Raw genomic sequence first — 15,849 nt, forward strand, 5'->3', positions numbered from 1 at the left:
TACTGTAGGTGGCAGCGGTGTCCGGGAGGCGGTTTAGGGGTTAATACATTTATCAGAGTTGCGGCAGGGTCTAGGAGCGGCGGTTTAGGGGTTAATACATTTATAAGACTTGCGGCGGGGTCTAGGAGCGGCGGTTTAGGGGTTAGTAACTTTATTTAGTTGCGGGGGGCTCCGGGGGCGCCGGTATAGGGGGTAGAACAGTGTAGTTTAGTGTGAGTGCTTAGTGACAGGCTAGCAATAAAGCTGGGAAAAAGCCGAAGAGCAGCGAGATCGGATGAGTGATAACTCTCACAGTCCGCTGCTCATTGCCCCGCGGCTTTTTGACAGCTTTTTTTGATAACTTAGGCGAACGTATTCAAGGTCCGCGGCGGCGAAGGTAGGCGAGCTTAGGCGGGCATATTGGGCCGGCGAAGGCAGAAAAGTAGACGGCTTGATAACTACCCCCCTTTATGTGTATGCGGTTATTGTATGGGCTAGTCATGAACATATATTCTGCTTCTTTAGTAGAAGTGTACAGAGTATATTATCTAAACCTGTAAAAACTTATCCCAAAATACTGAAATGCTATCCCAGTAGGTTATACATACAGACTAAGTCCAATAAACATTTAGTTAGACTGTTTATGATAGACTACAAAGGACATTCTTAAATGTAATCGAAGTACACAATTCCCCAAATTCAAGCCTGGAGGCCGTTAATAATGCTTAGCAGTCCAGTTCTCACAAATCGTGGGGTTGGAGTGGAGTAGTTACATTTACCCAGTACCTGCTTCTGAAGCGCCATTATTGTCCCTAAGTTGTAGGCAGTGTGTCCATTAATCTAAATTTTCAGACCATAACGTCCTCATGTGTTGCACTACTACCTGTAGAGGTGCCGATAGGGGACAATCACAGTGTGGGTAGCGCTTCATCATGGGCATCGTTCTCTCAACCCACTCCTGATGGCTCGTTATGAGAGGCTCTTATAGGGGCGTTAAGTCCAGAGTTAAGCGAGTGGCTGTCCAAATGGCCCAGCCTCAGCAAATATTCAGATCTCATGTGCAGCCCGTACACAAGACTTGCTTCCGTTACACCATCCATCTTCACATAACGGATCCAAGTAGGATCTCCCAGCTCTTCTCCAGACGGATTGCACAGCATAACACCGTGCCTCACCTCTAGCTCATGATCTTTTCTCAGCTCACCCACTCCATCTGAAACCCCAAAGGGCAGCGCATCTGACATCAATACCGGTAAGCAGGTTGCTGGGATTGCGGACAGTTCAGGAGACTCTATATATTCTGGGTCTGTGAATCTCCTCTCCAACTGCAACTCGGTCTGGGATTCTGATGCCGGATCCACTAGCTCACACATCGGTGCTTCCCCACGCTATGTTCAGATGGGTTGCCATGCGGGTAAAGCGGTCACACAGCATACGGTCTAAAATAGACAGTAAGGAATGCTCCATAGGCGTCATATTGTAAATAGCTAAGAAGGGGTTGTTGCTTGTATTGATTGTTAGACAGTGTACAGCATATACAGCTGATGTTCTTGTAGGATATATAATCTTATTGTGTGTAGCAGCCCTTTTCACTGCTTATAACCCAGGATCTTTTCAGACTCGGGGGGGGGTAATATGCGGCAGCCCCAGCAGCACAAGTGAACCGGACCACAATACAGGTGTCCCCGCCACGTGGTCAGTCCCTGTACGGCTAAGCTGAAGAACATAGGAAGGACAATTTTCGAGGTATGGACCCACAAACTCCCCTGAGGGTTCTCAGGGCACTTCAGCATAGGATCCAATGTAGTTAGAAAGTTTTAAAGGAAGAAGTAAGCCTCAAAAGTTCAGTCAGAGTCAGGAGCTCCTCTCAAACATGACCTTCCGGAGCAGCTGTAGGCTCTGCCCCCCAAAATAAATTATCTTGCTTTTATATCCCATTGAATGTGAGCAGCATCCAAATACTCCAAAACAGCTCACCACTTGGGTGGAAAATGGCTCAGCAGTTAAAGGTTTAAAATACTGCTGAGTTTTGAATGATTTGCTAACAGGAGTGATATATGTAGTACTTTCCAGTATTTAAAATATTATATATTTCATAAAGATCATATTCTGGAGGTAAAACCCTTATATAAAAGTATATATATTTTGGAAAACATTATGATTTTTTTACTGTACCATATTCATGTTCAATTAGGTGATAGGTTTATATAAAATATAAAATAATGTAAACACAATTTCTGTGATTAATAACAACTAGCAAATTAACTCTCTAACCTAAGATAAAGAGGATAGGCTTTGTGGTCAGAAATAAACCTCATGTTTCTTCCAACCAGTCATAATTGAACATTTCCTTCAAATCTTTATCCCTGAAGATGGAGAACCTCTGCTAATGTATAGCAAGAACACAATGCTGATGATATATAAAGTGTTATAAACCGTATGGAAAAGAGTAATGATTTACCTGCCTTATGATTAAAACTGTCAAAGAGAGAGAGCTGCGGCTGAAATAATAAATGGACAAGGATTATAACTTTTGTCTGCAGTTTAATTTGTTATAATAATATAGCTGTGGTGTGTGTATGTTGTTCCTAAGTTAACCATGATATAACTCCTGACACAATTAGCTATGACCCTGTCTCCCACCGACCACTAAGCCTTAAAAAAAAAGCAAAAAAATCCAGGATCTCTGTGGTTTGGATCTGTGTCTAGTTTTTAAAGTATGGTTTGCTCCCAAGGTTGCTGGCTGGGAATGAATAAAGCAATTCTACTTCTTCACTCACCCAAGGAAAATATATATTTGTTCTGCATTAAACCAAGGAATGCTGATAAAACAGCATATGTCAATGAATATTCAAGACAGAAACAAAATGATTTATAGAAGTTGCTATGCTGAGAATTAAAAGGGTTTTTGTTAGAAGTATAAATTTCCATTAAAAGGCTGAATTACCTCACTGATTACACAACCTTATTCTTATGGTAAAAACAATTGTGTGTTTCTGTTGCATATTAGATTCCTCACTCTATTCCATAAGGATTTCTTTGCAAAGTGCCTTAAATGGCTTTTTATGGTTTGAAGCCATTCCAGACTATTTTAAAAACCTGCTATAACTGTTTACAATATTTATGCCATATAAACACCCCCTATGGGCTAGGGCGTGTTTTTATATATAGATAGAGAGCGAGAGAGAGAGTTGACCTATAACCGCTATATATACGTATATATATATATATATATATATATATATATATATAATAAATCAATCCAAAGAGAGCACTCGCCGTGGTTCAAATAGTGTTTATTCCATAGTGTAAATGTTTCCAGGGAGTGACCCCATCATCAGACAAGTGGAAAAAAATGTATCTTATTTTATACATGCTAATATATATATATATATATATATATATATATATATATATATATATATATATATATATATATACAGTATCTCACAAAAGTGAGTACACCCCTCACATGTTTGTAAATATTTTATTATCTCTCTTCATGTGACAACACTAAAGAAATGACACTTTGCTACAAAGTAAAGTAGCGAGTGTACAGCCTGTATAACAGTGTACATTTACTGTCCCCTCAAAATAACACAACACACAGCCATTAATGTCTAAACCGTTGGCAACAAAAGTGAGTACACCCCTAAGTGGAAATGTCCAAATTGGGCCCAATTAGCTATTTTCCCTCCCTGGTGTAATGTGACTCGTTAGTGTTACAAGGTCTCAAGTGTGAATGGGGAGCAAGTGTGTTAAATTTGGTGTTATCGCTCTCACACTCTCTCATACTGGTCACTGGAAGTTCAACATGGAACCTCATGGCAAATAACTCTTTGAGGATCTGAAAAAAAGAATGGTTGCTCTACATAAAGATGGCCTAGGCTATAAGAAGATTGCCAAGACCCTGAAACTTAGCAGCAGCACGGTGGGCAAGGCCATACAGCGGTTTCACAGGACAGGCTCCACTCAGAACAGACCTCGCCAAAGAAGTTGAGTGCACGTGCTCAGCGTCATATACAGAGGTTGTCATTGGGAAATAGACATATGAGTGCTGCCAGCATTGCTGCAGAGGTTGAAGGGGTAAGGGGGGGTCAGCCTGTCAGTGCTCAGACCATATGTTGCACACTGCATCAAATTGGTCTGCATGGCTTTCGTCCCAGAAGGAAGCCTCTTCTAAAGATGATGCACAAGAAAGCCCGCAAACAGTTTGCTGAAGACAAAAAGACTAAGGACATGAATTACTGGAACCATGTCCTGTTGTCCGATGAGACCAAGATAAACTTATTTGGTTCAGATGGTATCAAGTGTGTGTGGCGGCAACCAGGTGAGGAGTACAAAAACAAGTGTGTCTTGCCTACAGTCAAGCGTGGTGGTGGAAGTGTCATGGTCTGGGCCTGCATGAGTGCTGCCGGCACTGGGGAGCTTCAGTTCATGGAGGGAACCATGAATGCCAACATGTACTGTGACATACGGAAGCAGAGCATGATCCCCTTCCTTCGGAGGTTGGGCCGCAGGGCAGTATTCCAACATGAAAATGACCCCAAACATACCTCCAAAATGACCAGTGCCTTGCTAACGAAGATGAGGGTAAAGGTGATGGACTGGCCAATCATGTATCTAGACCTAAACCCTATTGAGCATCTGTGGGGCATCCTCAAGCAGAAGGCAGGGGAGCGCAAGGTCTCTAACATTCACCAGCTACGTGATGTCGTGATGTAGAAGTGGAAGAGGACTCCAGTGGCAACCTGTGAAGTTCTGGTGAACTCCATGCCCAAGAGTGTTAAGGCAGTGCTGGGAAATAATGGTGGCCACACAAAATATTGACACTTTGGGCCCAATTTGGACATTTCCACTTAGGGGTGTACTCACTTTTGTTGCCAACGGTTTAGACATTAATAGCTGTGTGTTGAGTTATTTTGAGGGGACAGCAAATATACAGGCTGTACACTCACTACTTTACATTGTAGCAAAGTGTAATTTCTTCAGTGTTGTCACATGAAAATATATAATAAAATATTTACAAAAATGTGAGGGGTGTACTCACTTTTGTGAGATACTGTATATATATATATATATATATATATATATATATATATAGATAGATAGATAGATAGATAGATAGATAGATAAATAGATAGAGAGAGAGAGAGAGAGAGAGAGAGTTTACCTATAACCCCTATATATATATATATAAATATACAGTATATATATTGTACTAATATATTAACCCTTACTTTACTTTAATACAGGTGTGTATATACAGTTGTATGCAAAAGTTTAGGCACCCCTGACAATTTCCATGATGTTCATTTATAAATAATTGGGTGTTTGGATCAGAAATTTCATTTTGATCTATCAAATAAAGGAAAGTACACAGTAATATTTCAGTAGTGAAATGAGGTTTATTGGATTAACAGAAAATGTGCAATATGCATCAAAACAAAATTAGACAGGTGCATAAATTTGAGCACCCCAACAGAAATATTGCATCAATATTTAGTAGAGCCTCCTTTAGCAGAAATAACAGCCTCTAGATGCTTCCTATAGCCTGTAATGAGGGTCTTGATTCTGGATGAAGGTATTTTGGACCATTCCTCCTTGCAAAACATCTCCAGTTCAGTTAGGTTTGATGGTTGCCGAGCATGGACAGCCTGCTTCAAATCACCCCACATATTTTCAATGATATTCAGGTCTGGGGACTGGGATGGCCATTCCAGAACATTGTACTTGTTCCTCTGCATAAATGCCAGAGTAGATTTTGAGCAGTGTTTTGGGTCATTGTCTTGCTGAAATATCCAGCCCCGGAGTTTTCCTCAACTTTAAAGAGATTCCCAATACCGGCACTGGCCACAGAGCTGTGGGTAGCAAGTGTTTGTCTTGGAACGCTGTGTTCTTTTGCCGCCATGCATAACGCCCCTTGTTATGACCAAATAACTCAATCTTTGTTTCATCAGTCCACAGCACCTTCTTCCAAAATTAAGCTGGCTTGTCCAAATGTGCATTTGCATACCTCAAGCGACTCTGTTTGTGGCGTGTGTGCAGAAAAGGCTTCTTCTGCATCCCTCTCCCATAGAGCTTCTCTTTGTGCAAAGTGCGTTGAATGATGCACAGTGACACCATCTGCAGCAAGATGATGTTGTAGGTCTTTGGAGGTGGTCTGTGGGCTGTTTTTGACCATTCTCACCATCATTTGCCTCTCCGATATTTTACTTGGCCTACCACTTCTGCCCTTAACAAGGACCGTGCCTGTGGTCTTTCATTTCCTCACTATGTTCCTCACAGTGGAAACTGACAGCTTAACTCTCTGTGATAGCTTTTTGTAGCCTTTCCCTAAACCATAATGTTGAACAATCTTTGTTTTCGGGTCATTTGAGAGTTGTTTGCATATGCGCTACATGAAACACAGATAGGATTCCAAAGAGCGGCTAACACAGTGTCACTGAAGGGAGTGTTCTCTTCAGAGTAAAATGTATAAACAAGAGTGTGTGTAAGCGCTAGAATAGAAAAACCACAGGATCACTTGTTACAGTTCTCATATATTGTGTGTTAAAACAATATTGGGCCACATCATGAAAGTGTAGACGAATGGTAAATCCGATAGGTATCTCCACTTACTAGAAAGGACCTAAATAGTATGAGGTAACTTGCCGCCTTCAGTGATGGAGAGACCTCCAGTGTGCCACTGGTGGAGAAACTTACTGGAGTGTAAAATTTTCTTCCTCTCAGGAGATGATCAGAAATCATGCGTGCTCCAGATACATATGGGAAACAAAAAGCACACTATCCTGTAATACTGTAGGTTTATTTCATAACACAAAGCATAAAATAGTGGTATTGCGTTCACATGTTAAAACCCCAACATTATGAGTATTTTACAGACACATAAAGGTGAAATGAACCTCTGTATGTATCGTATCCCTTCTCTGTGTAGATAACATTCAAGCTCACAAATCCAGCATGTAAAATTACAGTTTACTAAGACACCCCCCCCCCCTGGCGATATCCACACTGGCTAATGCATAGTATTGCAATAATTTGTTGATGATGAAATTTTCCAGCTTCTGCACCCACTTTGCTAGCTTATGTATCTAGGATGTATATGTTCTACTGCCTATTTTGCTGTTTTTGGGTTTTTGTCAGATCTATGGTGCTCCACACATGATGATTTATGTATGCGTTTAACCAATGCTGTCTGATCCTATGGTCAATTTGTTTTTTGCTTTATATTCCTGCTGTACTATATATTGTATATAATTGTGTGTATCTAGGCCATTCACATTTGTTGCTAGGGTTGGTGATAACACTATGTGGGTGGCACCCTGACCAGGAGAGCGTGTGATTGGATGGTCTTGTTGTTATTAGGGTATCTGGTGTGGGATTTTGCTAAACCCCTGAAAACGTTCACATATTAGGAAATACATTTTTTGATAAGTCCTGGTAAGTGCACTCTTCTTTTGCTTCTATATATATATATATATATATATATATACTATACCAACCTCCCTTTGTGAATTTCTAGTCCCAGGAACTGTGTGCTAAATGTACCCCTAATCAGTGCCCCATTACAATGTAACCACTTTATTATTCACAACATTATATTTGTGCCTACCTGCTTATCATAGAGGCAGTGTGTACACTGTGTACAGTATAAATGCATGGTGTATCCCAGCATCACTGTGCCTTACATACATCCTCATCTAAACATATATTACAGAAGTCATGAATGCTGTTGTATATACCAGTGATGCAGTGTGTAGCATTATGATCACACTTTACTATTAGCTACATGTTTATTCATGATGGAGTGGGAGCTGTGATTTTGTGGAGCCATCATATGATATCATCATATAGTATCCATATAATTTCATATTCCATTATCATATCATTATCATAGTTTATGCAATGAGTTGTCATTCTTTTTCAGGACACCTATAAAACTTGTAACAACATTATGTATTTGTATGCGTGCTTGTGTGTATTTGATGCACCTGTGTGTATTTGATGTGATGACCACAGAAATTAGCAGCCATCATCTGGTTCCAGCCATCAGAATTGTTTTTCACCAGTTATTCAAGGGTTAAACTGATTATAGCCACATGTCCCCACTGTTTCACACGTGTGCCTTCCCCACTAGCCTATCCTGGCAAAACAGAATCTGATAGTACCAGCCATTATAATTGGTGTCCACCAGCTATTCAAGGGTTAAACAGATTTTTAACCTCACTTCCTGACTGCTTCACACTTGTGCCTTCCCCGCTAGCCCATCCTGGTTGCATATTCACACCCTGGCCTATTTCTGCCCATGAGAAACTGATTCTGATATTACCAGTTTGGTTTTCAACAGCTATTCAAGGGTTAAAATTATTTATAACCACACTTCCCAACTGATTCCTACTTGTGCCTTCCCCACTAGCCCATATTGGCTGAATTTTCCCTCTCTGGACTCATGGTGCACAAAAAAAACAATTCTGATAGTTCCTAGCCATTAGAATTTGTTTTAAATCGCTAATCAAGTGGTAAAATGGTTTCTAACCACACTTTCTGATTGATTCACACTTGTGCCTTCCCCACTAGCCCTTCCTGGCTGTATATTCACTCCCTGGCCTCTTTCTACACAAGAAAGAACAATTCTGATAGTTCCTAGCCATCAGAATTGGTTTTAAACAGCTATTCAAGGGTTACAATGGTTTCTAACCCCACTTCCTGACTGATTCACACTTGTAAATGTACATAAATGTGTGCAAAGAGGCTCGCTCCACAAAGAGAAAGACTGCAGGTAACTGGACTAGTATAATACTGGACCCATTTAAATAAGATTAGACAAAGAAAAGAAAGAACAATGTAATCATCAAATCACACAAACATCCCCATGTATACTAAATAACTTTATTGAAGAAAAAATAAGAGCCCGACTGGACTCATACTCATGCACACACACACATACTATTAAAACTAGCTGAAACTCAGTGTGAGATAATTCCCTATCAAAAAGCACAGGAATAGATAATTGTTAGTTGCTACCTGGGCGTCTAAATATATTATAATAATTCAACCCAGGGAGTGCACCAATAATTTATAGACAGTGTGAATATAAATCTTCCCAATTTGAGGGTCTTTTCAAAAAGCACAACCTCCAAGTGAGGAAAAAGCACAATATTTTATGATTAGTGTGCTGGAGGATCAATATATGAAAATAGCTATCCAAACACAGAAATAAGTATTTTTAGTAGCTAATTCCGAACTGAATAAAGGTTGTACTGTAAATATTTTTGCAGATATTGCAACTGGCGATTCTTGATCTTAGATATATAGGATCCGCTAATGTTTTTATAACAACCTTAGATTAGTTATACCGTTAGGCAAATATTCTGTATCACAGTTGCTGTGTATGCAAACCACTAAAATTGTTATATCTATTCGATAGCTAAATAAGATTTGTTTTTCTAATCAAATATATACACCGCTGTTTGCGATAGAAATAATACAGCAGTCAATGTAATAAGTCACTATCAATGGCTGTTACCATAAGATAAACAATTTCCTTGCACAAAGTGTGGTTGAAATACAAAAACCAACTCCTAATATGTTAAGTGCCTGTGAGTGGCCATCTAAGATCAAGACTAGTTACAATGTAATAATGTTTCTTGTTGCAATCATATAGGTTTTATAATATTGTAGCATAAAATTATGGTGCTAACGATATTCAGAATCAACAGGTGTCTTTTAAATTAACCGTATAATAAAGTTCAAGGCAAATGTTAAGATGTAACAAATTATACGTCCAGCACAAAATCTCACTATCACTGAAGCCTGAGATCATATGTCATTGGCTCCCTATATTCATTGGTGCAAACGTTAGCCTAATCACACACCCTGCTCAAATCCACAGGTGTGAGCTAGCAACTTGTATTAATATATATTGCCCAACAATATTGATGTTATGTAAGTAAAACACCAAAATATAGTTGCCTTCCGAATAAAGTATAAACACTACTTATTACAGAGAGTATGCCCCAGTATTGATTCAGCCCTAATTATAACGTAACGCTGGCACTATTAGAGGTGGAAGTTGTAAGTGAACAGCAAACATACATTCCCAAATAAGACTGCTGTTATCTAAGGCACCAGCCAGTGGCAAATTGCAGGATAAGAAAAGACTAAGCTTCAAAAAGGTCTCTTCTATAGCGGAGACCTGTTTACTTTTAACTGTCTATTTGTGGTCAAGATCATTAACAAAAAGTGCTAGGCTGAGTCAGCGATTAAAAGGATAGGGGTTACATAACCCCGTGCTAGTGCCCCTGACGCGCGTTTCACATTACGCTTCCTCAGAGGGGTACGCGCCGGCCGGACAGAGCGGGTAATGTGAAAATCTTCCACCCGCCCCTATACTCTGATTGGTTATTCAAAGCTACACTGTGCAGCCTCTCATTGGTTGAGATCCGTAGAAGGATGATTGAACTTCGCTAGACATATTAAGTCAATGAGTTGGCTCATTCAAGTATATTTAAAACTTTTTGATGAATGTATTGAGGCAAGGGCCAATGTACCGTATATATCTAATAACGCAAGAAGGAAAAGAATATTGAATGTTTTATTCTTTGAAACGTAGGTCTCAAATTGTTCATACTCCCATCAGCAGGACATATTTCAGTAAAATGTGTGGCTCGTTGGGCAATTCAGTTGTTAGTATATTCAGTGGCGGCTCGTGGGTTATTCAAATGGGGGTTCACGATACATGAACTGGGGCTAAATACCACCTAGCAAGTATTTTAACTAGGTGGTATTTAGCCCCAACCCTCAGTTAGCTCCACCCATTTGAATGTATATATATATATATATATATATATATACACACACACACACTATAAATATATATATATATATATATATATATATATACACACACACACACATTATATATATATATATATATATATATATATATATATACACACACATACACACACATACATACACACATATTTTTATATATATATATGGGTGTGTGTGAGTGTTTGTTGTGGTATTTTTGTAAGGTGTTTGTGTGTACCTAAACAGATTAATTAATGAGTATGATTAGGAAGTAGTATGACTGCTGTCACATTTTACACACAAATAATAAGGTATTAAGGAACAAATGGGTTAAATAAACTGTTTAATTGTGTAAGCAGAGAGGGAGGCTGACAGCACTTATCTGCACATCAGAGAAGCAGATAACATTAATAATAAGAGATAACTGCTCTGGATCCTCTTACCTCTATCCTTGGAGTTCAGAGACAGACAGTTTGTTTAAATCTGCTGCTGTGAAACATTCAGCACTGCTCTCTCAGCCAGAGAGAAGGGGGAGGGGATTGCTGCAGATGAGATTGTGTAGTACTCTGCTCTCTGAGAGGATTAGAAAAATCCACATGGGTTGTAGTGGCCATGCTCTATTTCCAACTAACTATCAATACTGCTTGGGGGGGAAAAAACTATTAAAATGTAGTGTAACTGTATGGAAGCTGCCTCTATAGTGTGTACAGTACACCCATTGTTTCTCCAGATTACTCTATTACTGCATAAACTGAATTCATTTATATGTGCATGATGCTATAAACTGTACTTTGTCAGATACTACATTTATTCCTAATAAATCCTCTGTGGAGTGTGAGCTGAGCCAGGTCCCAGAGTGAGTTGAGGGATCAGCAGCAGCTGCTGCAGCAGGAGTGACAGGGTAAGAGCTGGGCTGATCAGAGCAGATTTACACTGTGGACCGATCAAATCATATAGCAAGCATCTTACAAGTAGTCAGTGCTCAGCTGCCTATTATTAATACTACTGATCCTGGTATCTCCAGGTCTGCTTGGATCTGTCTGTGTTGTGCATCAAGCAGCAGCTGAGGGATTACTCTCCTAGCCACACTGCTACAGCTCACGGGTTATTGGATGCCTACATGCCTGATAGACTGCAATAAGCTCTTACCTCCATACTAGGCTGCTTCTAGCTCTGAAACCTCCTGGTGCTCTGACTTCTACACTGAAGGAACGGATCTCACAGGGTTTCAGCAGTGTCTAGCAGGGCTGTAGGCATCCAATAACCCATGAGCTGCAGCAATGTCTTAAATACACTGATGTCACTAAAATAGCTTCCCCTCTGCTTCTGGTACCGGATCAATCACTTTGAGTAGTTTTACTCCCGGCCATAATACTAACACAACAAGCAGAAGCAGGGGAGGGTTACATGACCATGCAGGCACCAATGCAAACTCCTGCTCTAGATATAGGCATTGGTGCATGCACGGTTATATTGACAGCAAGGGTTGAATTTATTATAATTTCTCATACCTGCCATGTGTGCTGTGAGGGGCTTACACGGAGCACATAACCCCCTCCTGTAGGATACTGCCTCTGACTGAGCATCACAGTTAACACACAGCAAAAAAACAGAAGGAACTAGGAAGCATTAAAAAAGTGCTCCCCCTACTGCCCGCCCATAGCAATGACCAGACTCGCACACTGAAAATTGTGCGATTAGGAAGGGTATAGGCTCTGTTATGGGCGGAGCAGCAGGCACATAGAAAAATATGCAAAGGGATATAGCAGCCTATACCTCCTCTACCGCACGTGTGGTAGAGGAGGTATAGAGGTAGATAAAAGGATTTTTTATTATTAAACTTACACAGTAGACTGAAACCTTTTTTGGGTAAATACATATAATTTTTTCCAATAGGTGGATATTGGAGAAATTATATTTATTCAGCTAAAAAAATATTTTCTTTTTTTTACAGGGGGGCATTTTTTTACAGGGGGGCACGTGCGGTTGTGAACAAATGGAGGAGCCTCCACTGAGTATATTTATGTCTAATTTAGTATGCTTATGCCTGGTACATGTGAGAGGGATATATTCCTTTGCTATTATTTGAAATCTACAAATAATATCGTAAATTTGAAAAGGAGAAGATGTTTTGCCACTTGCTTGGCTTCTTTTTTGGCATTATTTCATTACTGTATATGTCGTGACCTGAAGTATCCATATACTTGGGGAATTAATTTCCTTTATTCAAACTGAATAGAACGAACTACTATCAATACTGTGTGATAAAAGAAAAGAAAGTAGGTTCTATAATTAGATCATCAACTACCGTGACAGTGAACTAAGTGAATCTGTGTAAACATATATGTGAATTGTATGTGATATGATAACAAGAAAAAATGGTGAAAGTGGAAATGTGCTGTGAAACAAGAGTACCTAAACTTAATTCATATTCTATAATTTATAAATAATTATATGTAGTAGTATATTTTCCATACTACATAATTATATGTTAAAGAAATATTTATCAGATATAAGAGTCATAAATCATATTGACTAAATGGTGAAAATTAAATAATTGAAGTGAATGCTAGTGAATAATTTGGAGTGAAGAATTGTCTTTAAATGGGAAGTGTGAATATAAATTGTGATGAAAAAAAGTGTTGTTCTTTTTAAAAAGATATAAGGAGATCGGTGAACGTATTATTTGTGTTTACATAAAATTATAAACCTGAATTTTTTTTTTAAATAATCATAAATATACATTAAAATTATTGTATTCATTTAATCCATGTGGATTACAGTATTGAGCAGATGTATCCACCGACATTCTGCTTTCAGTAATGCATCTTCAAGATTGCCCCCTCTGTTGCCTAGAGATATTTTCTGCAGGATGGAAAATTTGAGATGATTACTTTGACCTCGGTGTTTCAATAAAAAGTGTTTTGCTACACTCGTGATCTTTTTTCCTTTTTGTTGGTCTTTTTCTGCATTTTGATATTGTTTTTGTGTTCTAAAATTCTGACTCTTGCCTCTCTAGTGGTCATGCCTACATAGGCTTTATCACATTCACAGTAGATAATGTAAATGACTCCTGAGGATCTACAGGTGAAATGATGTTTAAGTTTTTGGTTGTTCCCATATTTGTCTTTTATTTCTGTTATTTTTTTGACATGAGGACAAACAGAACATGTGCCACACGGGTACATGCCAGGATCAGTGTCACTTTTTTTCGGAGTGTGTACATAATGGCTTTGTACCAATTGATCCTTTAAATTCCTTGGTCTCTTGTATCCAATCTGCACTTTGTCACCTATTGTGTCCTTAAGCTCAGGGTCACTAGTAAGAATGTGCCAATTCTCATTGAGTATTTTAATCACACTTTGCATTTCTGGATTGTACGTTGTGATCAATCTTGGGATAACTGTGGAATTGTCTTTAATTTTGGGACACAATAATGTATCCCTAGAAGTTTTTAGAGCTTTGAATTTAGCTTGTTTAATACTTCTATTACTGTAGCCTCTTTGTGATAATCTGGTTGTGAGAAGTTTGCTTTCATTTTCATAGATTGAGACATCAGAACAATTTCTCCTCAATCGTAGGAACTCTCCATATGGAATTGCTTTCAAAGTACTCCCTGGATGTGCACTGGTTTTGTGCAGCAATTAATTTGTAGCAGTATCTTTCCTAAACACCTTGGTTGCAATAGTACCATCATTGTTTTTAATGATTGTCAAATCCAGAAAATCAATTTTGCACAAATCTGCCTGATATGTTAATTTTATATTAAGATTGTTTTATTGAGTACTGAGAAAAACTCATCAAGCTGTTCGCGTGTGCCTTCCCAGACGAATAGTACATCGTCAATGTACCTTATCCATAAGGGTACATGGTCTGTGAATACTTCCATGCCTTCTGAGAAGACAATTTTTTGTTCCCAGTACCCCAAGAACAAATTAGCATATGTTGGGGCACAAGATGTGCCCATGGCGGTTCCTTGTGTTTGTAGGAAGAAATTATCTTTAAACGTAAAGATATTATGAGTCAGTACGTATTTTAAAAGAAGTAAGAACAACACTTTTTTCATCACAATTTATATTCACACTTCCCATTTAAAGACAATTCTTCACTCCAAATTATTAACTAGCATACACTTCAATTATTTAATTTTCACCATTTAGTCAATATGATTTATGACTCTTATATCTGATAAATATTTCTTTAACGTATAATTATGTAGTATGGAAAATATACTACTACATATAATTATTTATAAATTATAGAATATGAATTAAGTTTAGGTACTCTTGTTTCACAGCACATTTCCACTTTCACCATTTTTTCTTGTTATCATATCACATACAATTCACATATATGTTTACACAGATTCACTTAGTTCACTGTCACGGTAGTTGATGACCTAATTATAGAACCTACTTTCTTTTCTTTTATCACACAGTATTGATAGTAGTTCCTTCTATTCAGTTTGAATAAAGGAAATTAATTCCCCAAGTATATGGATACTTCAGGTCACGACATATACAGTAATGAAATAATGCCAAAATAGAAGCCAAGTAAGTGGCAAAACATCTTCTCCTTTTCAAATTTACGATATTATTTGTAGATTTCAAATAATAGCAAAGGAATATATCCCTCTCACATGTACCAGGCATAAGCATACTAAATTAGACATAAATATACTAACAACTGAATTGCCCAACGAGCCACACATTTTACTGAAATATGTCCTGCTGATGGGAGTATGAACAATTTGAGACCTACGTTTCAAAGAATAAAACATTCAATATTCTTTTCCTTCTTGCGTTATTAGATATATACATTGGCCCTTGCCTCAATACATTCATCAAAAAGTTTTAAATATACTTGAATGAGCCAACTCATTGACTTAATATGTCTAGCGAAGTTCAATCATCCTTCTACGGATCTCAACCAATGAGAGGCTGCACAGTGTAGCTTTGAAGAACCAATCAGAGTATTGGGGCGGGTGGAAGATTTTCACATTACCCGCTCTGTCCGGCTGGCGCGTACCCCTTTGAGGAAGCGTAATGTGAA

The sequence above is a fragment of the Bombina bombina genome, chromosome 2, assembly GCF_027579735.1.
Source record: "Bombina bombina isolate aBomBom1 chromosome 2, aBomBom1.pri, whole genome shotgun sequence".
Classification (NCBI taxonomy): Eukaryota; Metazoa; Chordata; class Amphibia; order Anura; family Bombinatoridae; genus Bombina; species Bombina bombina.